The sequence below is a fragment of the Ochlerotatus camptorhynchus genome, unplaced genomic scaffold (genome assembly GCF_037179485.1).
Source record: "Ochlerotatus camptorhynchus isolate MF236.1 unplaced genomic scaffold, CSIRO-AGI_Acam_v1.1 ptg000035l, whole genome shotgun sequence".
Lineage (NCBI taxonomy): Eukaryota > Metazoa > Arthropoda > Insecta > Diptera > Culicidae > Ochlerotatus > Ochlerotatus camptorhynchus.
The window spans coordinates 886,865-910,781 of record NW_027040526.1 but is presented as its reverse complement, the minus strand read 5'-3'; the positions used below and the strand labels follow the sequence as shown (position 1 = coordinate 910,781).

The 23,917-nt window shown below is 39.1% G+C and overlaps 1 protein-coding gene across 2 annotated transcripts in view; it reads left to right on the top strand.

Annotated features, from left to right (window-relative positions):
* Window positions 1–23,917, top strand: part of SP2353 — a 741,117-nt gene that overhangs the window by 637,417 nt on the left and 79,783 nt on the right. The window lies entirely within an intron of this gene.

Sequence of the window (23,917 nt, the reverse complement as noted above, 5' to 3'; positions counted from 1 at the left end):
TTACTTTTGGAAAAAAAACTTAGCTTTTAACCATCGCGGATTAATATTATGTGCATTTTGAATACTTCTGACTACCTGTTCCTGACGTATGCTTTTTATCACCCCTAGTGGGATCTATGAAATCGAATGCAGCTGTCCAACATTGAAATGTCGAAATCCTATCCTACTTTCCCGTGACATGAGCTTTAAAAATATCATTGAACTACATGACACATTGATGCGACTCCTATTTCATCGAAAATACGTAGTTGGAAACTCCCGATGCTTCAATACAGCTGATACGGCAATAATCCTTCCGATAAATTTCTGCCATCCAACTAAATCCCCAGCGAGAACTGGGGCAATCGTAAAGCGTAAAACTTACTATTGATATGACGGGAAATCGATGCCAAGATGGTCCGGAGTGCGGGGGTGAACACGGATAGAATCGCCATATCGCAGAAGTGGCAGTCGTAGTTTTATCCCAGTGGGTCAATGGTTGTGCTAATATTTTGTCACATTTTATGACTTTCGGCAAAGTTTGACCGATGATGACGTGGTGAATGGTGGTGCCCGTTTGTTTTCAGTCCAGTGTGGATAAATGTGATATCTTAGCCGGAAGTTCTACTGCTACTGCTTGAACTAAACCCAACATTTATTTTGTGTTAGATTTTTGCCATCATCATATAGACACGGAATACTTTTAGCAAATGCATAATAGATATAGTTTTTCGGTAAAATCATTCTATCCATCAGAAAACATTAAATATATCTATGATTTCGGCGGGTTCCATAAGCAACCAGCTTCAAAAACTGAGTTTTTCTTATCAAATATATGTAAGAGGGCATACCAATTTTGATCTACATGCGCTCTTTAATAAAACCTGTGCACGAAAATCTTTGGCAATTTTGGAACGCTCATACAGGTTACTCTGCGCTTATATGAGCAAATTTGAATTGAAGAAGAAAAAAAAACATAAGGGGAAATATTCTGTCTTCCTCCAGATATAATCAGCGCCCCTCAATTGAACTGAAAATAATACAAACAGTGGTTGCCTCATAAATGATCATGCGCTCCTGTATAGACTAACGTCAGGTAACCAAGCACCGCTCACTGCATACTAATTTTTTTTCTTTCTAAAACTCGCAAATTTAATAATGAAATCATTAATGATATTTTAAAGTTAATAGGGGAATTTACGTATTTTCGGCAACCTAAGCAGCGACCTTCTTTCTATAGCCTTTTTCTCTAAGGAACGCACACATATGCAATATTGGTTTGTTTACAATCTTTTGCTGCCAGCTGCTCTAACAATTTCAGTCGAAAGAATTGTCAAAAACTGTTTTGAAACGCTTTTACAAAGCTCCAATCTTCTCTAGTGAGAGCGAGTATTGTCGGCAACCAGTTTTTCTTCGGCAACCGTTCCATTTGAACTGCATGTAAATCTGCTGTTCTATTATCAGCAACTCGAAATCAGCTACAATTTGTAGTGCGTGTGTTGCATTTCAAGAAAACCTTGCTAGATTGCTTTTTCTCAGTGGTAAAAATATAGTCAACTTGAAGCTGAAAGCATAAAGAATCGTTTGTATGCATTCAGCGAAGTGTTTTCGTAAGAAAATCCGGTAAAAATAGTGTTTCAATTTGGGTTGACGAAAATAGTCTGTCATGCCGAAGCCGTCATTTCCCCTATTTTATGTCGCAAAAACTGACAGAGAAAAAAAAAAATCAGTGAAGGGAGGTTGACCGGTGAATGGCAACCCTACGTTACCTACATCTTCTAATGCTTTTTCAACGGATCTCAATAGGCGCTCTAGTTAGAATTGTTGCTCCACCCATTATGATAAAGTTTCTGGTAGTTCAATTAACTTCTGGAAAGTGAATGGGAACCTTCAAGCATACTTGGCATACACAGTTTTGGTCACGAACTGCTTATTTGCTAATAACTTTGCACACAGTTGAAGAAACATAGTTCTTTTTGAAGCAGTAGATAGAATAGAGTTTAAGCTTGTCAGCCCCGTAACGTGGGTAGATCACTTTTTCGTGGTACGTTACGGGATGTAAGATCTACCACCGATTCCTAGTCCTGACTACTTCAAACTAGGGGAACAGGATTTTTCAGTAATCGAAGGAACACATCTTAGTCCTTGTTACTTTTTATGCCTTGTTGATAGTGACAAGACTCGGCTTTGTCTACCGAGGATGATCTTGAAACAAGGAAAAAAATGAGTTAGTTGTCTTGATCTATGTGATTCCTAATCTTCTATTCGTTGTTCCCTAGTTTGAAGTGGTTAAGACTAGGGTTCTGATGCATGTTCATTATCGGTGTCATACCTTAATTCCAATTTTTACTGACAAAGGGGTGCGCCTTTGGAGGGTGTTTCAACACTCCGAAGGATATAAATAGCGGGACATTTCAATTGGAGTCGGATCCTTGCGATAAATGCAAGAGTGGCAACTGTAAAAAAAATTCAAATTACTGGTCGCAGTAGTGTTAGGTCCCGAACAGAGAAAAAAAAGAAGCTTGTCATAGATACTACATTAAAAGTACATTTTAATTCTAGTAATAAACTGTATTTGTTCTTGCGTTGTAAAAATGAAGTGAGAAATGCTCGCTGCATATCTCGAACTATAACTATAACTTTTTGCATATCTATAGTAAACTGTGATCCTAATCTATCAATTTCTTTAAAGAAAAATAAATTTCAACAACTGAGTGAAAAGTTATTTACAAATGAGCAGTTGGTGTGTACAACTGTGCATGCCAAGCATGTCTTCAAGAAGTTTTGCTGATTTTCCTGATTTACTTCAACGACGTGAATCTGGTAATTGGGGAACCACGATTATCTTACGCAGATGACATTACATTCTTCCTTCGAATTCACTCAATTGAAGACTGTTGCTTCCTTCAACGTCAGCTGAATGCTTTTGCTGATTGGTGTATTCTGAATCATATGGATTACCCGTCCAAATACTCGGTTATCCCTTTTTCGCGCAAGCAAGAGACTATTATGTTCACGTATGATTTGTTACGCACTGAAATTGAGCACGTCAGCCAAATTAAGGACCTAGGTGTGATTCTGGATACACAACTCTCTTTCAAGCAGCATATCTCGTATGCAATCGACAAAGAATTCTAGGGTTTATCTTCACGATTGCCAAATACGTCACGGATATCTACTGCCTTAAATCGTTTTAGTACTCCTTGTCTCGCTCCATATTAGAAAACTGCTCGGCTGTCTGGACTCCTCACTACAACAACGGTGTCGAAAGAGTTGAGTCTGTTCAGCGACGGTTCCTGAGATATGCGCTACGTAAACTGCCGTGGACGGATCTCTTCCGATTGCCTAGCTACGAAAGTCGTTTGCAACTTATCCATCTGGAGCCCCTGTCGATCCGAAGAGATACAGCAAGCGCATTGCTAATTGCACATATTTTTTTTTAACGCACCGATTGCCCTGTTCTCCTTGAGCTAGTTGCAATGTTTAACCCTGAGGCCTACGGAATAATTCAATTCTGCGCCTGCCCATACAGCGTACTAATTATAGCATGTTCAGCAAAATCGGTGGTTTACAGAGACTTCAATAGGGTCTCCACAACACTATTTGACTTTGACCTGACTCGCCAGCTGCTTCGCCGGAGGTTTAGTTCGTTTTTTTTTCTAGATCAGTTTAGTTTGTCTGGCAATGTTCCTTTTTTACGAGATGACTATTGACTTATTCATGTTTAGTTTTAGTACTTTTTATGTTTAGATTAAGTTACATCATTGGCGCCTGTTGATGTTTAGTCATAAATAAATAAATAAATAAATAAATAAATAAATAAATAATACATCTCAAAACATATCTCAGGGTCTAGCGGAGCCGGTGGTGTAGTGGTAAGCGTGATTACCTCTCATACAAGTAGGCCTGGGCTCATTCCCACTCGGCGCCACCGGGATGTTCTGAGGCATAACCTCTCTGATCACGGGAAGTAAAGCCGTTGGTCCATGGTTCATGAGTTGATGAGTCGATAGGTAGGGTCCAGGTGTGGGAGCTGCCTCCCTGGCGTCGCTAGCATTGGTGCTCAGCACGGAAACAAATCAAGGAAAAAGAAAACATATCAGAAGTTCAAGAATTTTCCAAAAACTTCAGTGTAGTTCCAAGAATTTAAAGATCATCTAGAGCTTCGGGGAAGTTTAATGACCTTAAAATGTAAGTTTCGATCATCAAGGCAGTTCCATAGGTAGTTCCATAGATAAGATATCTTTGGGGCAGTTCCATTGACTTTAGGAAAATTTCTGGAATTTTACAGAAGTGGCCACATTTTTAGGGAGATTTATGGAAGTTACGAGAAATTCTGGGACCTTTCTAGGAAGCTTCAAGTACTTCAAGGCGGTTCAATTAGCATCAGGAAAGTTGCAACAAAAGCTCTGAGAACTTCCAGAAAGTAAAAAAAAAAAAAAACTTTCGAGATGTCCAGAGGACTTGAGGAAAATTGAAAAAACAGTAAAGAAGTTCTATTAAGCTCAGGGCAGCTCAGAAGTCTGATGGGCTGATCCGATAAATTCAGGCATATTCCGAGAGTTTTATGAAAGTGCAAGCTTTTGGAGATGTTAACGAGTATGGGCAAGTTCCGAACATTTCAGAACAATTCCAATAATTTAAAAAATGTTTGATACCCAGACAACCAAAAGTCGTATAACAATGCACAAAAAGGAACGTGAATGCTAAAGATTAAGTGCAAATCGCATATAAGAATGAATTTCATCGCGTGATGTTTGAGTTCCTTAGTATATAATGCAAACTTTTGTACAAGAGTACAAATTGAATCAGATTAACCCGTAAGACTTGCCATACTGAATGTGCTAAAGGGTGTCCCACTTAAAATTGCATAACAGAAAAAACGTTGTCAAAAATTGCTTAGTTGACCGATCCTTTTCAAACTTTCAGACAATAAAATATAACCCATTAGTTAGCTTTTGGGATTATTTCATTCAACTTTAAAACCATACCGCACCTTACGCTTAACTCCACTCATTAGGTTCGGTACAACATCTGGCTGCAGCTCCTTCTGTACAGAAACTCACTTTTTCTTCATGTCTTCCTCAAAGTTGACCTCCGTGGGATTCTTCCGTAGTGCCCAGTATTTTTCGATGTCTTTGGGTGCGAAAGTGACCCCGTTGGCTTTGTACCTCTCCAGGACTACATTTGATAAGTGGCACGAAGCTAGTACCAGCCAGAAGATCGTAGGGCCTTTGTGGAGCTTCAACAGAGGAGGTAGACGCTTCTGTAGACGCTCCTTGAGGTAGATCTTCCCGTTTACAGTCCCGGTAGTCACGAACAGCGCACTGCGTTTGCCACATGAGCAGATCGCTTGTCAAATCATATATTTCTTGGCAAACTTTGAAAGCTTCTGCTTCCTTACTTCCTCCGGAACATCAAACTTGTGCTGGGCGTTGAAGAACAGTAGCCCCGGAAGCTGCCAGAGGTCCGCCTTGACGTAAGTCTCATCATCCATAATGAGACAATGAGGCTTCGTCAGCATCTGGGTGTACAGTTTCCGGGCCCGTGACTTTCCCACCGTATTTTGCCGTTCGTCACGATTTGGAGCCTTCTACACTTTGTACGTATGCACTGAACGAAAGACTTGGACAGATTCAACTTTTTGGCCACATCCCTGACCGAAGCATTGGGATTCCGCTTAAACGCTTTCACGACATGCTTGTTATGCTGATCACTAATAGAACATCCTTTCTGACCGCATTTCTCCTTCTGTTCGATGCTCAGAGTTTCGTTGTAACGTTTAATCACACGACTCACCGTTGACTGTACGATTCAGAGTTGTTTTCCGAAGAGAGAGTTTAGGATTTTGCAGCTGCTTGCGCAAAATAAATTCGCGACGTTGCTTTTCGGGTGACGCCATTTTTTCCAACTTTTGAAAAACTGACAGCTGTCAAAATACAATGTAAACAATACACTCTAAACTTCTTCTTCCCAAATTATTAAAGAGAAAATGGGTAATTTTGTACAGCGTTTTTTCCGTGCTGCCCTTTATTACAGATTTAGTCGTATATGATCTAAAATTAAATCTTTTAGAACGTAACATTAATTTTTTACGTATATGGCCTCCATTTTTGTAGGTATAAAACATTGTTTGCATTCCGATTGTCTAGGTATTCTCCAAGATTTTCCGGAAATTTCAGGGCAGCCCAGAAAACTACATAAAAGTACAGACAAGATTTGAAATTGTGCAGAGTTTTAGTTTAGTTAGTTTCAGAGTAGTCCGAAAAGCTTCAGTGTTTTTAAAAGATGTTTTAGACAGTTCAGTTTATTTATGAACTTCAGAGAAGCACAGGATTGTGAGAAATCAATGAATGCTTCGAGAACATCAGAGAGTTCAAATAACTTGAATGACAAGACTTTCAAAGAATCTCTGAGAAACTCATGAATCCGAAAACTTTAGCCAAGTGCTGGGGGTTTCAGGAAAATTGCGGGATATTTAGGGGAGTTCTATGAATATCCTAAAAATGCGGTAGATTTTTTAGGGAAGTTCAAATAACTTCATCGCAGTTTTGAGAACATCAGAAAAATGTTGTGTTCTAATGCGTGGATCAGAGAAGTTTCAAGATGTTCCAAGATCTTTAGGAAAGTCCAAAGAACTTCAATTTTGAGATTTTTAGTTAGTTTCAGATAAATTCAAAGAGCTTCTAGCAATATCAAAGAACTTCAGAGCACTTCCATTAAATTCTAGAAAAATGTAAAAACTTTAAAAATGTTTCGAGGAATCTTGAATATTCCAAATTTAAGAATGTTCCGGCTCATCATGGATGTCATATCAATATCAGCACAATTACCGGAACATAGAGGAGGTTTCGAGAACTTCTTTAAAATTAAGGGAACTTCAGGGAAGCAAAACAAACTTCAGGTCTTTGGTCTTGGTGTCTTAGAATCCATCAATCATAGCTGCAATACACTAACAAACTGATCAACTGGACAAGACTGTATTTATTCAGTATTTAGCCTGATACATTGTTTGATAGACACATTAGAGATTGAAAGACATCCCGATTAAAGAAGTTTTGAAATCATCAGGAAAATTTCGGGAACTTCAAGGAACATCCAAGGAATGCAAGGTAGCTCAATTTACATCAGGAAATAGACGGGAATTGCTCAAAGATTTTCAGAAATTCAAGGGAAGTATATTAAATTTGAGGAAAGATTTGTAAAATTTAAGATTTTTAAATAAATTTAAGAAGGTTCCAGTAACTTCAGAGAAGTATCGAGAACGTCACGCTTGTCTAGACATTCAGGGAAGTATAAATATTCCAAAGAATTAATTCTGATAATTAATTGCAGTTTCGTGATCTGACAATTCAAGAACTTCAGTATAAATCTTTAAACTGCATTAATTATTTGGTGTTTTACAGGAAAAAAAATAATTTAAAAGAACTTCATAGATTTCTATTAAAATAAAAAAAAGCAAGGAAAATTTTGAGAACTTCAGGACATTTCTGAGAACTTCTGGAAAATTGCAAAAACTCCATTAAAGTTCAATGATTACCAGGATAGTTTTTCCTTGATTAGTTTTCCGTTGATCTTGTTTTCCGTACTGAGAACCAATGCTACCGGGGACCCTAGCTATGTTCCCATCAACTCATAGACCGGAGTCCAAAGGCTTTACTTCCTTTCCGAAGCAAGGCGTGAAAATCTCGGCGGTGCCGACTGGGGTTGAATGAATGATTCACTATTAGATCTACAAGACTTCTTCAAGACGCAAAAGATACAAATTATACCAGCTGTTCGAGTTTTTCAAAGAAACAAACTTTTGTTCAACTAATTGATTGGTGCAAGACTTCAAAACGATAGTAAGAACAGTTGCATATTCATCTAAAGTCCCGGTAACTAATGGAAAATCCACGCTTCCCCTCAACAAGATTCGAAACATTTCCTCCAGCACTTTAATTTTACAACATTATCGTTATCGTTAACATGGTCTAAGACATTAACCACTAAAGTTTCATGATCGGTTATTTTCAAATCATCTTGAGTAACGGAACTGACAGAATTAAAATTTGAATAAATCACTACTGTACCAGGAAATACGCGCATATTCACTAACTAATGGTTTCAAATTAAAGAAATCATCTGATTGCTTCAGATGTTTTGAAAGGTATGACAATTAATGTTAAAATCAATGGCAAGTATAATTAATTAACTGGAATGTAAAAATTTCTCAAGCCAGTTCTCTAAAATTTAAATAAAAAGCTGATAGCTTGAACTGAGAGAATGATACAAAACACCATAATTACCCAATTTAATGCCATTTTCAACTGAAGAACATATTTTCCATCAATAACTTCGTTGTGGCGAAGATGGAATTGAACTGATCCTTTTACATAAATAGCAATACCACCAGTGTGCCTAGAGGTGTTTTATTAAAAAAAAAATGTGTTTATTTCGAGCAATGAAACGAACAAGACGTCATATAACATATTGTGAACTCCATGCAAAATAGCTGACTAAAAATTAAGCCCTTTTTTGTGTTGCCTCAGTGGTAAAACTGGCATAGTTTGACATCGATCTATAAAAATGAAATTTTCGCGATGTCGACACTGAGCTTTCACAAGGACAGTGGCAACTTTCTTAAATTTCTCGTAGTTCAAAGTCAATCCATGTAAGGCACCAATTTTATTGGATATAGAGTGTTCCAGGAAGTATACGCCCAGTTTATTATTGGAATATAACAACGTTATGTTGATGAACCCAAATTTTTATTTAATATACATATATGATCTCTATAGTATTTAAATTGGATAAAAATAATCTGCAGTTCCTTTTATCGTATGCCAAAGAGCGAACTAGGGGCTTCCCTAAGCTCAGTCGGTAAAGACGGTAAAGACGCAGCTACAAAGCAAGACCATACTGGAGGTGACTGGGCTATATTCCCTGACCGGTCTAGGAATTGTTCAGATTCGAAAATTTCTCGACTTCCCTGGGCATAGATACTCTTGGTACTGTGAGGTTTGGACCGTATCCCACCGGAATCACCCAACCCTTTTGGAGAGCAGGCACAACCTACCTATTCAACTGCACTGCGACGAAAAAGGACGAACGAGATGCTTGCTGATTGAAGCGTCGTTGGGTGGTCAGATTAAAGAGGATGAATAGATTCATCCTGTTCATCCAGTTGACAGCTCGTCGAGGGGTTCATCAATGGATATTGCACTATGACTGAATGGTAATCCATTCAGTCAATTGTGCACCTCACATCCCACTCCTTCTCTCAAGAAAAACGAGAAAAAAAAATCGCTGGTGCTCATAGCTTTAGGGTACTTGTTTTTCTTTAAATAATATCAGTCCATTTCAACAGCCTATATTGTCTGTGATGTTGACCCCATGATACCTGCACAAAGTTCATTTTTTCTTTAATATCTGATACACCGCAACTTCTTCAGCCAACTGGATTCATAGCGTCTTAGTAAAAGTCCAAAAAAAAAATGGAAATCTAGCTGCGGATGACAAGTGGCAAACCATAACGCTACCATAGAGGTAACTATAAGACCAGAAGGTCCCGAAGAAACGTGCTCAACTTTTTTTTTTTTAATCTGAACTTTTGGAAATGATTTCTAGTAATCAAACATCAAAATTTCTGAGATTTTTGCATTCTTGTCAGTTTTTATAACTTGCTTTCTAATCTTCATTGCCTTAAATTCAAACTCTCCTCAAAATTCACGCATGCCATTGCAGAAGTGCCAAATCTGTTTTTGAAATATAATACATCCAAAGCAGTGAAGTATATCTTTCATTAAAACGATATTTGAAGAAATCTGTACACTGGAGTAGTTACTGCTACCGGATGGCTGTAAATTTATTCAGAGAAATTCCAATCGATTTATTGCAATAAATTGTCCTATTCCCTCGTCTTAACAAATATAAAGTTAAAACAGAATCTGTGGATAAAATCTGGGTCTTTTTTTGCAATAAAACTCCTTTATAGGAATAACTCAATCAAAAAGAAAAAAATGATGACTTAAGCATTTGCTGCACATATACTGACAAATACTGTAGCCACTAAGTCAGCAAAAGCTTCATGAGATTCTTGTTCTTCTTCTTATTCGCATTTCAAGCTAATTGCTTAGCGCATATTAGCTTACTGCGTGCTCTCAACTTAGTGTTCTAAATGCACTTCCACATTTATTAATTGAGAGCATTCGATGCCAATATCAATGCATGAATTTATGTATTGTATGGCAAGCACAATGATACTCTATGCCCAGGGAAGTCGAGTAAATTTCCGACCCGAAATATTCCCTCGACCGGAAAGGGAATCGAAACCGCCGCATCCGGCTTAGCTTCAGGAGATCTGATCAGTGAATTTCATGTCCCGTATGAATCTATTCGGTATTCTGATCCAATATTCTGGATCTCAGTAAATGTACAATGATCGAACCCTCAACTTTCTGATCCTTTTAATCGATTCATTCTTCTCTTCAGAATCGGTGTCTCACTTCTAACTACGTTCAACTGTCAGAAAGGGCAATCAATTAAATTATATTTTTCTAGCTATCATCACGAATCACCTTTTTACCTTCTAGTAATCCTCAAACTAAGGCACTCATGATCGAGTGACTCAACATACTCAGATACGTCTCTTCGAGATTCTCCCGCGTCAGTCTATCATCGACAACCTATTCCTGAGCGAATTTATTCCTGATGATCTGCCCTTTCGAGTGGGTGACCCACAACACTCAGGAAATCCTCACGACATGCCTTTCCTGAGCTGGTGTCCCACCACGCTAAATAACTTGGTGATCCACAAGATCTGCCTTCTTCGAGTGGATGTTCCGATAGAACGTATATTTAAAAAAAAAAATCCTTTACTACTTCCGGAAGTAGCTTTCCAACGGGCGTTCCATCTTGTGGAAAAACAAATCCACAGACCTTCTTACGAGCGTCCCACTTCGTCACTAAAGGTTTGCAGTAATCTTTCCACCGGGCGTCCCACACCATGGCAAAGATAGTCTTCTAGTGGGCATCTGACACCACTGTTCACCAACGAGCGTCCCACTTCGTGGCATACTTATCTTCCTTCAGGCGTCCCACTCCGCGGAAGATTTTTCTTCGTTGTCGTCCAATCACTGAATAATAATTCCACCGGGCGTCCCACACCGTGGCAATGATTACATGACTTAGCCGTCTTGAACCACTTTTTCCACGGGCGTCCCACCACCGGTTTGATACCTGTTATGATTGCAGCAAAAATGATTATACTAAGACAACACGGCAATCATACTACACTGCAGGAAACTATTATCACTTTTGAAAGGCAACGTAACGAAGAAAAAAAAACAAACGAATCAAAGCAAAACAAAATGTCTTCTAAGGAACATTGACAATGCACACTTTTTTTTTGTTGGTATCATTCCATTCTACTCGCGGTTCGCGGTTCGCGCTTCACACTTTCTCATAGACCAGACGAAAATTTGACGAATATACACGTGGGACTTTACGACTAGCCTTTCTTTTAAATAACACTTCAATTTCCACTTCTTAGCCCTCTCAAATCGTTGGGTGATTCTAATGGAAATGGTTCAATTTATTTTAGCACTGAATAGTAGCTAAAACCTGGCAGGATCGCCAATGTGAGGTTTGGACCGTATCCCACCGGAATCACCCAACCCTTTTGGAGAGCAGGCACAACCTATTTATTCAACTGCACTGCGACGAAAGAGGACGAACGAGATGCTTGCTGATTGAAGCGTCGTTGGGTGGTCAGATTAAAGAGGATGAATAGATTCATCCTGTTCATCCAGTTGACAGCTCGTCGAGGGGTTCATCAATGGATATTGCACTATGACTGAATGGTAATCCATTCAGTCAATTGTGCACCTCACAGGTACTTGCCACACAATCATACTAATGCACAAACGGTACAGACATCGGAAGCTCTCAATTAATAACTGGTTGACTTTGTAAAAAAAAAATCTGCTCATGAAATCAAGCGGACTTTGTCTTATCTCTTCATTCTATCATGGGACATGACAGTATCTTATGAGATTTTGAAATATGAAAAATCTGTGAGTAACTAGCTCTAAATTTACCTTGAAATTTCGTCGTTAGCGATTCAATTATACGTTATGTACGATCATTTTGTACAAAAGCTACAGAAGAAAGCCTTTAACCAGAAGACGAACCAGCCTTGGGCGATCCTGACCGGCTGGTTGCGTTTGCTTTAACCTGGGCCCAGGTCAGATTCCTATCGACTTGCTTGATTTTCTTGATGAGGCTCCACCGCCATAAATCTCTGGGTCTGCCTCTGCTGCGGTGTCCTGCCGAGTTCCAATCCATCGCTTGCTTGCAGATTTCGTTTCCGACCCTTCGTAGTGTGTTGATTACCCACCTCCACTTACGTTCTCGAAATTTGGTTGATATCGGCTTCTGATGACATCATCATACACTCTTAGAAAAAAATCATGTATATGTGACATATATGACGAGCATAAATTTTGACATAAATATGAGTCATAACAGAAACGAAATATAGCTCAATCAAACGTACTTTTCGTCGAGCAACGTACTTTTCAGTCTCGGAAAACCTAATATTACTTGACATGTTTGTTTACGTCTCATCTTTCATGTCAAAGATGGATCCCGCCACGTTTAATATTAGTTATTTCTAAGTGTGTATGTGTATTTTCTGATATAAAGGGGAACAATCGCAAACCGACCGAAGCCATAAGGGACGATTCCTCCCTCCCTTTCATCACGTTTTTCCTGAACTTAATACATTGCTTGTCGCAGGTTCTGATCCACTCTCTTCCTCCCTCATAGCGTAACGTAATTAATGAATGCCCCCTAAGATCAGGACTACAGTGCGATGCACTCGTTAAGCCGCACCAACATACTGCTATATTTTTATTTGAAATTAAATCCAAAATGCTTCGGCTTTTCTTTATTGTATTTCTCTCTTCAAACTCCAACAAATACTATAGTTGCTTCAAAAATATTTCTTCTTAAAAAGTTCGAATCCTAACAGAAAAAAAAACAAGGTGTTGCATTCGTTTAGCCGCACCGTTGAAAAAGTTAAAGAAATTCAAATTTTCCATGAACTGTTGACTTTTTAATACTTGGTAGCCCCTCATTTGTTCTTAACGATTTCGAAGATTCGCTTGGGTATTGAGGTCACAAGATTCTGGATTGTTTGTACGTCCCATTGCTCAAAGGTTTCCCTTTTGCATGCTTTGAGGTCCTTAACGGTGTTGAACTGACGTCCATTTACGTAAAGCATTGATGACATTATTCCCCAAAGAATCTTGATAGGACTACAATCCGGACTTCAAGCTTGACATTCAAAAACGGTGTTTTCCTTTGCCTTAAACCATGCCTTTGATTGGCGTGATACATGGATTAAGGCATTATCCTGCTGAAAAACAGCCGAATCGTCCAGATAATCCTCCAAATAGTTGTTGGGGGCGACCAGTAATGGTTAGCATCCATACCTATCACGCCAAAGTTACGAGTTCAAATCTCACCCCCAGACAAGTTACGAATGACCCAGGAGCATTAAAGTGACTTTATAATAAAAATAATAATAATAATAATAATAAAAAAACAAACTAGCAGTAAGTGGTCGAGTTCATTCTCGTGGATATGCAGTAGATAGGAAGCTTAGCATCATAGAAAAATGCACCCCATACCATTACCGTTTCTCCTCCAAAATGTCCCTAGGATAGGATGGCCTCTTTATTCCTTAAATTTTGCAAATAATGGCTGTGGCAATAAGGGCCACCCAAGCCCAGTAACGCTTGGTAGGTTACCTTTTCGTGGTGCGTTACTGGCATTAAGATCTACCACCAAAGCCTGGTTCGAACTACTTCAAACTAGGGGAACAGAATTGTTTTGTAATCAAAGGAACACATCTTAGTCCTTTTTACTTTGCCATGTTGATAGTAAAAAGGCTCGGCTTCCACCGAGGATGATATTGAAACAGGGAAAAAATTAGATAGGTAGTTATTTTTCATCTACTTGATTCCTAATCTTTCATTAGCTGTTCTCTAGTTTGAAGTGGTTAAGACTAGGATTCTGATGCATGGTCATTATCGGTGTTATTGCTTGATTTTGTTGCAAAGGAATTCGTTTGTGACTGCAAAAGGGCGCGCCTTTGGAGGGTGTTCCAATACTCCGAAGGGTATAAATAGCGGGAGCTTTGAATTAGAATCGATTGCTTGTGATGAAGGCAAGAATGTCAACTGTATCAAAACCAAATACTTGATCATATCTCAAAAGTGATGGAGTAATACGTCATGTACTAAACTAAAGACACGGGGTATACCACAATAGATCAAAGAGCTGGTCGCAGTGCTGGTGTCCCGAACAGAGGAAAAAAAAGGACTATCCAAGCTGAACTTTTTTTCATCAGAAAAATTACGTGGTTCCATTCATTAGTCCAGTGCTTGTGGTTCTGTGCCAATTTCAATCGATTGACTTTATGCTGGGATGAAAGTTTCGGTTTTGTCCATTTTATGTGTGAAGACGCATTGTGCACTTGAAGCTCCAGTTTGGTAATAATCCGGCAACAATTCAAGCGATTTTGCCCAAATTTGTCCTTTTTTGTCTGGCTGTCAACTTTGGATTTCCCTTGGTACGTACCTTGAAACCATATTCCTTCGGATTTTTTTTTTTTTTTTTTTTTTTTTGATAATTCCGAACAACCTTTTCTGATCTGTTGATATTCCGAGCAATCTCACGATTAAATCGATCAGAATCTGCCAGAACCCGGATTTGGCCCTTTTCGACATCGTCCAATCGTTTTGCCCTTCCCATTGTAACGCTGTGCGTTTGTTTTCAATTGAGTTGGCGGTAAAGATTGTGGAAAAGAATGGAATTTGTAAACATTAGGGATGAGTTGTATAAGTTGTAAATATTAGGTAACGTGTGTTGTCATATAGGTTGTAATCTTGTGCGAAGAAGCTGGTTTGTGTCTAAGCTATGTTTTACATTTAGCTTTGTATATACATTTGTAAGGTTTTATAGCAAGCTAGCGTTTTTTATGGAACAATAAATAAGATGGCTAAAGAGGAGAATTGCTAAATACGCGAAAGAGATAGGATTCAAATGAACACATAAATAAGATGGCTATTCGACATATGTTTTCGCGCCATATCCGATCCTTTTATCTTGAAGAAAACCTGTGGTTTCTTGGGGAACAAAACTTTTAATCTCGTCCATTTCGCTAACGAATCGGCTGGAAAGCAGATGTGTGTGACGCGGTTTTTAAGTTCGTAAAGTGGACTCTGTGAAAGTAATCTACGTACTCTAAGGTGATTAGTTTAAAAGGAGTTAATTGAGCCAGCTCAGTGATCTAACGTGTGGTTTTTTTGTACGTTTAGGTTAATTGTACTGTTCAAAGTAGTTGCGTCGCAGACATCTGCGTTTTTAGTGTTTTATCGTACAAAAAGGTAATTTGTAAAAATTTTAAACATTAGCATTTTTGTAATTTCGTGTTTTTTGCGTTGGACAGCTCGTTCAACGGGCTTTTTTTTGTACGGGCTGGATTTTTGACGAGTTCGGCAGTCATCATCGCCGGAACTTTGGCTTCGTGGCGTCATCAAAGCCACATTTTTCGTCCGGGAAGGACGGATCAAACCCGTGTGCACAGCGAAGGCCCGCCTCTCGTAGGTAGTCAAACGGAGGCGAGTGAAGACGCTAAATTTCTGCTTAGCGAATTGTTTCCCGACGGTCGCCAAAAGCCGTCGGTAAGGTCCCCATCCCGTTACAACCCCGGAGACCGTGACATTCGAGAGCTCGGACCGTAGGAGTACGAAGCCAATCGCGTACCTCGGTTCGGATTTCAACCAAAGAGGAGAGGATTTCATTCCATCTCGGGCGGTCAAAGCGGAAACACAGTACGCGAAGCCGTGCGACGGTACGTTGGTCTCTCTCTTCCGCGGAGCGAATCTCCCGGGAAAAGCTCGACTGCGTCGATGCTCAGCTCTCAAGAAAGAAAATCGGAAGCCTTCCGTCCAGCCGCCACTACCTCCGCACCTCTAATTTCGGCCATACCGCACACGGGTCACTTTTCGTCGCTGCACGCCATTTCCGCAGCTAGATCGGCGCCATTCCGAGACCGCCGCCATCATCACAGGTCATCGGAAGGTCGACAGTCGCCATCGCTAGGACCTTGGTAAGGTCTCCGGCCGCCATTATCGCTCCATCCGTCGCCATCACCGATCCATCCGTCGCCATCACCGCTTCATCCGTCGCCGTTGCATCGCATCGCATCTCACGGAACCTAAATCCTGCGCAGGTATGTCCGTATTCTTGTTTTCATGGCCATGAATTTAGTTTTTCCGTTGTTATCGGGTTTGTCCAACACAACACGAATGTAATTATCAAATACGTGAATATAGTTTGAATTGGTTGTTTTTTGTTGTAAAGTCTATAGTTTTCCTTCATACCGTTGCGTCTCTTAGCTGGTTTCATACGTCACTGTGTATTCCATTCGTAAGATCTCTCTCTATTCACACATATTTGTTTTTAACCCGATTCGTTGTGTTTATGCTGATAGAGCTTAGCATTTTGGATCCTTTCGGGGTTGCAGGTTTTTCGTGATAAAAGGAAGTGCGGATAAAAGTGTTCATTTGATCTCAGGCGTTAGCGAAAATTCGGGGCTGATTCGTTGAGGGACTTCGAGAATCGTACCGTACGGAAGTCCTCTGAGATTTAGTCTCAAAGTGTCGGGCAAGTTTAACACGACCGATGGTCTCTCTTCGTGAGAGTGGCGCTTAAGCCACCGTGTTTACAATTATCTCAGGAAGTTTTCCCGCACGGTTACACTATGTCTTGAAAAATCAAAATCAATGACATGTACTGTAAAAATAACAAAGAGTAGACTTACTTACAATTCAGATGTAGTACAAACTTTTGCGAGATATGAAGCACTTTGTTTGTTAACATGGTTGAGCATCTCACTACCGCATGCATACGTAATAAGATTTCTTGCACTGAAACAAAAACCGGTCGGCTATATTCTTGAAGTGTGGCTAAACGAATGCATCGCACTGTATACTGAAGATTGTTTTCACTTAAGGAAAATTGCGCAACAATCATTTTGTCTTGGCTAAAAAAATTTCGATCACGTTTTTGTATCGCTCGGATCAGAATGTAGTACAGAGAGGTACCGTTTCTCGCGGATCCAGTTTTAGCCGGTATTTTTTTTTCTCTGGATTCCTTGATACCTTGTTTTTGGTAATTAACATTTCATTTCAGTACATATTCGTACTTCCGAAAAACAGGCAGCTGGAAAAAGAAATATCGACTAAAACTCCATCCGCAAACAACGGTCCCTTACTCTACAGTAGTTCAAAAAATGTTCTGTAGGAGTAATACTCTAGTGGTATATCGCCTACCTTTAAAAAAAAATTAGATATGAAATTTTACGATGCAATGTTTATGCCATTAATTAAGAACTAATCTGAACATTCTAGCATGAATTTCGATGAAAACAAGCCATCTCGCCCTAAATCGAATAAGCTGCCGAAAAAAGCAGGGTTCAAAAATATGATTCACGTGGCACGCAACCCCTAGGTATAGGAGCAACGTCAAACAATGATGGCACGGTGCCCGGCCTAACGCGCGAAATAAGCAGAAAACTTTTCCAAATGAACGATAATATCGATGTTTATTTAAGTTTAATGAGTTTCTGCTCTTCTCCACCTCTGCCAATTTTTCAAAGCTGTATTATTCGTTGGTCTGAGCCTACCAGCATAGTCTTGGGCAGCAGCGGGTCTTCTATCAACCGAAGAATCGAAATTGGCCCTTGGTACCATCCACTTTTCAGCTTCTTGTACACTCACTTACGGTTGTTGTCCGGGATTCTCCCTTTCCCTTCCGAGGCATTTTAAAGAGCGGTCCGTTCACTTCAACACCACCATTTTCCACCAAATCAATTTCTATACGCTTTAGGCTAGGCTGATCCAACAACGTATTTGATAATTTAAACTGAGAACTTGAGAAAATTTTCTTTGGGATCCATGATCGTAATTTTTTCATAAAAGTATTAAAATTACATCAAATTAATTTTTAAATCAGGCAAACGCGTATAGCGACATGTACTTTAAAAGAGAGCAGCAGATAGCGCGAACAAATACTAGCGGAAAATTCGTACCATTCCCCCCCTGCATGCATTTCTCTCTAGAGCCAGCAGTGGTAATGTGGTGCAGAGGAATGAAAATTTATTTAATTTTCGTGATGGCTTTGCCCGGCAGCGATTCACAGTGTATGGGAGTGTGCTTTTATACTCTGACACCGTCACCGTTGCGTTGTCCTACCGGGTGACTCCATTAACCAAACCCCTACTCATCACATTCACCGATTCAGGCTCGTTTTGAGTACAGAGAGGCTCCGTTGTTTGCGGATGGAATGGAGGCGGACCAGCCCCAGGCTGAAAACCTTCTTAATAAAGAAAACTTATTTTAACTTTGCGGATGGAATTTCAGCCGGTTTTCCTTTTTTTTGATTCCTTGATACCTAGTTTTTTTACTAAAGATACCATTTGCGATCAGTATTCTTACTACCAAAGATTAGACAGCTAACACGCAAAACTAATTTCTCTTACATCCAATGTAAGGTTGGATTTATTAAATCCTTTGCATATGTTTCATATAACAAATGGCAGTGATGGCAGTTATTGCAGTAAGTTTTTCCAGAAAGCATATTTTTTGTATTAAACCTTCACGAGATGATTTTCTAGACGCAATGCATTTCAGCTAACACAAAACTTACAAACTTATTTTAAAAACCTTCCGGCGATCACATTACAGAATCGGTTCATTTCGCGAGACACTGAAAATTCTGCAAACTTTTAATATATAGGGGCATTGGTTCTAATGTTGGCATATGGATCTAATATTGGGCCCATCGCTAAAAATCTACTATTTATCAATTTTATCTAGATGAACGCGTCATTGGGACGACACTAATGGATATTTTAAGTCGCTATTGAAAAGTTAGTTGATTGCTGAATTTTTTTATTGGCCCAAATTAGGGGCATTTAGGTCGACATTACATTCATTTCCCCTACCATACCAATCAGGCCTTGATGTCCTCTGCTGTCCAAAAAAGTCGTCTCCATTCTACTCGATCCATAGCCACACGTCGCCAGTCTCGTAGTCTGCGAAGGGTCCACAGGTCGCCTTCTACTTGATCGATCCATCTTGCCCGCTGCGCACCTCTTCTTCTTGTTCCTGTTGGCTCGCTTTCGAGAACCATTCTCACTGGGTCGTCGTCCGGCATTCTTACGAATTGCTCATCCCACCGTAGTCACTCAATTTTTGCAGTGTGTACAATGGATGGTTCTCTCAGCTGCTAGTGCAATTCATGGTTCATTCACCACCTCCACGTTCCGTCTTCAATCTGCACTCCCCCGCAGATGATCCTCACAACCTTCCACGAGCAAATTCCAGGTGTCGTGATCGTAGAGGACCACCGGTCTAATCAGCGTCTTGTAGATAGTCAACTTCGTGTGGCGGCGAATTTTATTCGACCGGAGCGTCCTCCGGAGTCAAAAGTAGGCATTCCCTGCCATAATGCGTCTTTGAATTTCTCTGCTGGTATCATCTTCGGCAGGCACCAGTGAGCACACTTTCATTTAAATCAGTGTTAATATCATGCATTACCCAGTTGGTTGTAGGAATTGGGAAAAGGAATACCGGCTAGAACTCGATCCGCAAACAACGGTACCTCTCTGTATACTCTCTCCTCCACTTCTTTATACCATTTTACTTTTATTCTTTTTGCCTTTTTTGCTTCTGTAAAGTTGTGCGAAAAGCACTCATTTAAAAATGCAAATGAAACTTTTCCATCACACCGTGGGAATTACTCCGCCACCATGTGAACGAATTCTGAAATGGAAACGGCGAGAGGCCATCGCATTTCCTTTTCATTTTTCGGTTATCTCCAGAAAGCACTTCGGCTTGAATCTGGGCGCAAAACTTTTGCCCGGATGGGTTTACCCGGTAACTCTGGACTCTGGGGAGCTTTTCATTTATGGTGCGATATCATTCGGACCGCAAGGAGGATGATTTCCGCCAATTCCGGCTGTAATAGCCGGAACCGGAATGAATGTGTTACGTTGGAGTAATTCCGAGAAGGTTGAGTTCGTTGATCATAATTATTCGGTGGACAGGTCAAGAATAGTTACGCTATTTGACAAAGTTAGTAGGTCTAATTTCTCCACACATCCGCTTGCATCGAAGATTTGTATGAAGTTTGCTTGATGTGGAGTACTTGGTAAACATAAGTTAAAAACAAAATCGTTAAATTTAATTTTCGTGATATAACAAGACAGAACTAGATGAAAACATTACCTACACCCTCTGTATATGAGGTAAGCAAGTGAAGAAATTTAAACTATAGCCTTTGTATTTTTTATGCTCTGTCTCTGTGTTTTCCAATAGGGCAATGATTAATGTTCCTTCATACTAAGTACAACCCGCACTTACCTCTATTTAACGGGTTTGTACAACAAACAAACAAAAATTCTACTTACGAAACACTTACCTGATTCCTTAACCTTTCCATGAGTACCGTTAAGTTTGAAAAAGAGTAACAAATTGGGAGTCAATTAAAATATATGTTAATGATTTTGAAAGATTATTAGACCACCCAGGCTGATCCCGGTATCTGGAATCAATATAACCTACAGGGATTCTCTGGACCCTATCAAAGTAGATAAAAGCAGTTACGCTGGTAGATCACCTTTTCGTGGTGCATTACTGGTATAAGATCTGCTTCTACGTAGACAAAAATCTTGCTCATCACAACCAACAATAGATCAACCCCGAGCAAGGACTTACCGGATTACAAAAAAGAGTGGGCAGCCGGAAGTATAAACTTCTTTAGAATTGATGAACGACCCATAAAAAATTAAAAAAAAAATATTCCTTGAAAAACATCCAAATGATCCTTTAAAACTCGATTAAAATTCCTACAAAAGTAAGAATGATCCATGTAATATTTAGTAACACAATTGTAAAAATATACCGTTCAATTTCTTAAGCATGAGCATTTAAATTGTACAAATTCCCCTTTAAACATATTGCAAATTATGCATAAATCTTTCCACAATTACCCAGAAACTAATGAAATTCACCCATAGAAAATCATGTTTGCGCACTAAAATATATAGGAATGGTGGTGTAGTGGTAAGCGTGATTACCTCTCACCCCAGCAGGCCTGGGTACAATCCCAGTCGGCGCCGCCGGGATGTTCTGAGTCATAACATCTCTAATCACGCCTTCCTTCGCATGGGAAGTAAAGCCGTTGGTCCCCGGTTCATGAGTTGATGGGTCGATAGGTAGGGTCCAGGTGTGGGAGCTGCCTTCCTGGCACGTCCGTAGCATTGGTGCTTAGCACGGAAAACAAGATCGACGGAAAACAAACCAAAGGAAAAAAAAATCCATAGAAAATCATGTTTGCGCACTAAAAAGTATAGGAATGAACCATAAATTAGGCATATATTTTTCATTTTTTGAAAAAAAATTAATTAATTCTCATCCATAAACGTTGGAAAATTGCTCCGTTACTGCCAAGCTTCTTAGATTATCAGTCCTGTCAGTGTTATTTTTAGTTAGAGGACCTGAGCAACAAGCAAGAGTCTAGAACAACCTACTTGTTGTGACCTTACCGTGTGCGTTCCAACCACGAACTTCGAAAATATGGAATTCCTTTCTGTACAGCTGATTTTCTACTTGTGCTTCAGATTCTCTTTATTAGATTGCTACTACAAAAATCACTACACTACGTTCTTTATGAAGTTTTACTTTAGTCGATCTTATTCTTACGAAGGTTGACATTGAAGTAAAGTATAAAATTATTTCTCCCTTACATCTAGGTTCACAGACAATATAAAACATAAAATGAGAACAACCAATACTTATGAGGCTCACTGTTGATGATGGCTCACTGTTGCTGATGGCTCACATCTCGTTTCGAATCTACTTGTCATTTGAGCCGACCTGTTTTCAATCCTCTTCTCTCTTATTTCCGATTCTACTAGAACTGTCAACACTGCTAAAAGAAACTTCTAATGATTCTAAAAGAGGCATCCAGAGGAAGCTCTTTAGGGTTGAAGAGGGGGGTCTGTGATTTTGTGACAAGCAATGCATTAGGTATAGGAAAAACGTCACGATAGGGAGGAGGGGGTAATTTGTTGCTCGATTTAGTGTGACATAATTAATGCATAGGCCCTTAAGAAGATTTTTATAGAAGTTTCAATATGCAAAAGTATGTTTGCTGGAACCCTCCTTAACATTAATTTACAACATTTTTGACAATTAGATTCCTTTGAAATTCTGTTCAAAATTTTCTTTTAATTCTACACTCTCCTCAGAAAGCTGGTCTGATTCTTTTCTGATTTTTTTTCTCTTCTTGTCCTCAATCTTGTTTTTATTATAACCAGAATATGACTACTTTGATATTTTTATCGGAGTTCCCTTTGAAGTTATTGTTGTAATTCTACTCGGTATTTTTTAAAACACCCTTTAAATTGTGCTTATAAGGGAATTTACGCATTCTCGTGCTTCTAATAGAAGCCTTCTATTAGCATTTTCTCAGCGTCACGCATGCATATGACGTGTTTGTTTGTTTACATTTATCTGCTGCTTGCTTCTCTATCCATTCGAATCGACATTCTCAGGTGAGTGCAGGGCTGGCAAATGACATATTCAAAGACAAATCTCACGCGATATTTACAGAGATACTTGCGTCACTATCATCGGATGAGAAAACGATGATGGAGATTTTCATCCAAATCTCATCGATTTTTTCGTCATGACAGAACGTGACAATGTTGTGATCATTGTAGTTACTAATTCATTTATTGATATTAGTGTTACATGAACTGCAACAACCTTAAGAATATATTCACTCTACAGATTACATACTGTTGCTTGCCTAAATTAATCAAAATCAGCTAGACATTTTGATGCCATAACCATATGAGAATTATTCTCATGAGAGCATGATTATTGGAAAATGACAAAAAGGCTTATTATAGGTAGTTTCGTTTCGTGATAGTGAGAGGACCTATTTTCTCATTGTCACATGACGGTCGTGATATTTACCAGCTCTAGGTGAGTGTGACTATTATCAGCAGCCTCATTTTCATCAGCAACCTTTCTATTTGAACTGCGTGTTAAAAAGCTGTTCTATTATAGAACAGCGGTAGAATACATTCAGCGAAGTGTTTTGATGGGAAGGGAAATGGAGTGAAATTAACGTTTAAATTTTGGTTGCCGAATACAGTCAATAGGTGTCTAAGCCGTAATCTACCCTAATTATTTTTGAATCATCATTAGAATTCTCTTTAAATCCTTCTTAAATTTCACCTGCCTACCTGTTTATTCACGATTCCCATAACATCTCTTTTGAATCCGCTAGGAATTCAATTCCAATCTTCTGTTGAACTGATTTTTTGTAACGTCCCGTTAGAACTCGTAGGTTGTTGGGAACAGCTTTAGCTGCAACTAGTTTTTATAAGAAGTAAACACTGTATTAGCCACTGAAACGGGAAAACCGAGAACTATGTGAGTATCGTACACAATCGAGAAAATCCGGGAATGAACCGGGAATAAACCGGGAATTTTATTTGAACCTCAAATATTTTTTTACAGCAGCCCTAAGCATGCACCTTTTGAATTGATAAAACTATTTATAAAATATTGTTAAATTTTCTTTTAAAAACATCCAAATGATCCATAAAACACCGCAGAAAATCTCTTAAAAAGTGTGAATGATCATTAAAAATATCAATATGATCCATGATTTATGTGAAATTTAGCAACACAATTGTAAAAATTTACCGCTAAATTTCCAAATAATGAACATTTAAATTGCGCGAATTACCCATCAACATATTACAAGTGATCCATAGAAAATCAAGCTTGCGTACTTAAAAATA